Here is a 3,858-nt window from a genome sequence, read left to right on the forward strand (position 1 = left end):
ACTCAGTAACAAATATTTTCCACACCAGATAACCCTTGTGTATTTACAAGATGAAATTGCTTTCGAGTTTTATTGTTCTCTTTCTTCAGTCAGTCCAGTCTTAGCAGATTTTTATTTCTTGCTTAAGATCTGAAACTCCGCGTTGAGGTCAGTTATTACCGTAAATGAAAAGCATAACCCGTTAACGTGGACCAGAAGTTAAACGGCCTAAGGAAGTGAAAAATGAACCACACGCCCAACGTGGGGCTCGAACCCACGACCCTGGGATTAAGAGTCCCATGCTCTACCGACTGAGCTAGCCGGGCTGGCGGGAACGGGACCTTTTTCTATTCTTTTCAAAGTAATAAGACCTTTTTAATTTGTTAAAGGATTATACCTCACAATGAATAATGTTTTAATAACTTTTTTTTCCCGTAAAGTGTCCCGCCACTTTCAAAATTGTATTTTATTTCTGATTTCGTGCCCATAAACTGCCTAATAACGTAAAAACGGCCCTCTAGTGGTCAGCATCTTCCAGTTTCTTTAAAGTAAAGTACGGCATTGAAGTCAAGCTAGTGTGGGGTGCCTCTGTCTGTCCTACAACTTCCGGCTGGTAGAACGCTCATCCCCCAGGCGCAAGGGAATATCGAATACAAAACAGGCTCCCTACCCCCCAAAAAACGCTCAGAATTGAAAACACATTTGCAGAGCTCGCCGGCCTCTCTGGCACTGTGTGGCTTTGAGATTACAGGGATTTTCTATATCACGATGGTGGTCCAACTAAGCCATGCCATACTGTTCACATCAAAGAAGATTATTTTAAAAGCTAAACCAGTCTCAGAAGTTCCTTGAGAAGACCGAATAGAGTTTGCTCACATTACACGAAACGAGAAGGTGAAAACATTTATCCTACAGACTGATAGCATTTCAGTGTGAGAAGGGACCATAACTCCAAGCTTCCCCCCACTAAAAGGAAAGAATTAGGAATTTATTCTGCTTTTCCAGTGGGAACTATATTGCTCAGTAACCAAATAGCTCCAGTCGACGAAGGAAAGCTCTACTTTGTAGAAGACGAAACAAATGTAAAACATGTAGTATTTAAAGAGCTCAACTTGACAAACCTTTATAAACAAGGATGATCAATTGTGGTTAAAAATCTTTAGATTAATAGTTGATAAGGAACTGGATATTCACATAGAGTCAAAGTTGCACCAAAAAGACTACTTCCTAGATGCATGGAAGGCAAACTAAATGCATAATGAAGGGATCAGGCTGTTCACCACCCTAATCCAGAAGTCAATCTGAGCTTCACTAATGATTTACTAATCGTCACAAGACAGCAAGATACAATATGAAATACACAAGATCAATGGTAATGTATTTATTCTAGTAAAAAAATATTTTACTTGTATTCAGCAACCTTTAGATATTAATTCCAGTTTACAGGAATAAAGGGCATGGAGGAACAAGATCAATGGCACCACGAGGAAACAATAAGACAAAATCAGAAGGTGGGAAACTACTGGACTACTGGCCTGGTATCTTCAACACATATTCTTATTTTTAAAAATTACTTTTGCTGAATTCACAGAGGCACAAGGGCCAAAATAATCAGATGCAATAGGTAGTCCTGGATTAGATACTGCTGTGGACAAACCAGCTATAAAAGAGATTTTGGGGTCAGCTGGGAAAATTTCAATATGGACCAAATATTAGATAAGATGAAAATTTACTGCAATGGAAGAGTGGAGATGGTTGACTGAAAAAAAGCAGGTTGCAGAGTAAAATGTAATCTCCCATTTTAGTAAAAAGGATGTGCAAAGGTATTAAAGGTTGATACTTGGGTGGTGGAAATCTTGTTTTTACTTTTTTCCTTATCTTTATTCTCTAACTTACTCCAATGCATATATATATACTTCTATAATAATAAAATAGTTATTTTTAAGAAGTAGATGAGAAAGAAAAGCAAGGGTAGGACTTTAAAATGTGACCAACAGTTAGGCAAGGAGAAATGAGAACCCAGAAGCCCTGGATACATCTTCTGTATAAGTGGTCTACAAATCTGGTCCGAAGCGTTCTAGTGTCAAGGCAGAAAGGGAAATCTGATCAGTTATGAAGTTCATAGAGTCCTTTAGAGTAAACCATTTAAACCAAACCAATTCCTTGGGTACCAAGACCAGAAAGAGACAGAGCTATATAGATATCGTTATTCAGAAACAAAAGTGCTGTGATCAAAGAGACCTGAATTGTTGTTTCTTTGGAATTTTAACCTTTATGCAAGTCACTTCCATAATGCAGGTCTGTTTCTTCATCTGCAAAATGTCATGGGGAGGTTGGGTGTAAGAGAGGGAGGACTTTGAGGAGGGAGGACTTCAGGAGCTCTCTAAGGAGCCTCCAAGTCCTACAGCTCATGAATTGGTAACCATCTAGACTCTGGACAAAAATACTGGCCCCCTCTTTAGAGTCTCTGTCTGTGAGTACAAGGATAAAAGCCCCTCTTCTTCCCAAGAGGCACAACTTGATTTCTGCTAGGGTTTAGGCCTGGGGAGGCCTAGGGGTGGAGGACAGGAGATGGGTGGTCAAGGTTGCACAGGCTGGTGGCACAGCTGGAGACCCTCTGTCCCTCACCATCTCACCCTAGTGTTTCATTCCTCCCACCTTCCCAGTTCTCCTCTCTGTGTTTAGAGAGAAGACGACAAAGCCAGGATCTAGGCCAACCTGAAACACAAAAACACCTGAAACTTCAAGTAAGGAAATTTCATTTGAAGGAAATATAGCATCTTCTAGTGTCACCATGGAGACAGCTGAGATAAGAACTATGAAGATTTTTGTATTCCTGTCTTCTCTCCTTCACCCCTGTATGCCAGCCACAGCTAAACCAAACTCCTCAGTGATCTGGGGAGACCTCTGCAGTAAGCACGATCATTCTGATATTTTCCCTAAAACTCTCCGAGGTTGACAACAGGATGAAGTCCAAAGCCCAAACTCCTTAAAAAGACCTATCAGGCCTTGCCTGGTCCAGCTTCAGCCTCATTGATCGCCAGCCTTCACCTGCACCTGATGTGCCATACTGAGCAGCTGGATAGAGCAAAGCCATTCACATTCAAGCCTCCAGGATGCCAAACACACTTCTCCCTTAACTGACAGTGCTCATGTCCCCACATACTCACTCTCCCTTCTCTACTCCTTCATCCTGGAAGACCCTGATGAATCAGGAAGCATTTCCTCCAGGAAGGTTCTTCTGCCTACCAGTATGGCTTACACACTCTCCTTTGTGCACCCGCAGACCCCTGTACTCCCTGACTCAACTCTGCTCTTCTGCGGTGGTTAGTGCAGAGGTCAAGCCTAAGACCACCTTGACTAGACCATGTCCCAACTGGATCACTCATTAATCATGTGACTTTGAGAACTGCCTACTGACCTCATGGGGGTGTTGGGAGGGTTGAAGGAAAGGATACGTGTGGTACCTGCTGCCTGGCATGTAGAACACTTGACCTCCCCACCAGTCTGTGAACTTGGCCAGACAAGGACCTTGTTTTCCACCCTTGTGGGTGCCCATTAAGTGAGTGCACCATGCCGTGTGTTTTCTTCCAGCTCTCTCATTCACATCAAGGAAACAGGATTATAGGTCACACAAGGCTTGGTTGTAGGGGAGGAGGCAGCCAAGTGGATCCATGGACATTGTGGGAGTGGGGACTGCAGCAGCAGCCTGAAAGGCAGGGAGAGGCCACGCTTTGCCCAAGCTAATTCTGCCTGCAAACCCAGAGAACAGATGAGAAACAGTTTCCTTGCCATGGAACTCCGGCAAGGAAAGGAATGGGAAGCACTGCTTCCTACAGCTCATGGAAGAATGGGTTGCTATGTCCTAGGACTCAAGGG

General features: G+C 43.1%; 1 non-coding gene across 1 annotated transcript; it reads right to left on the minus strand.

Annotated features, from left to right (window-relative positions):
- Positions 1-232: 232 nt before the first annotated feature.
- TRNAK-CUU lies at positions 233-305 on the minus strand. The gene has a single exon. It is a non-coding gene; the product is annotated as a tRNA-Lys (tRNA).
- Positions 306-3,858: the final 3,553 nt, after the last annotated feature.

Source organism: Choloepus didactylus, chromosome 4 (genome assembly GCF_015220235.1).
Source record: "Choloepus didactylus isolate mChoDid1 chromosome 4, mChoDid1.pri, whole genome shotgun sequence".
NCBI classification, from domain to species: domain Eukaryota; kingdom Metazoa; phylum Chordata; class Mammalia; order Pilosa; family Megalonychidae; genus Choloepus; species Choloepus didactylus.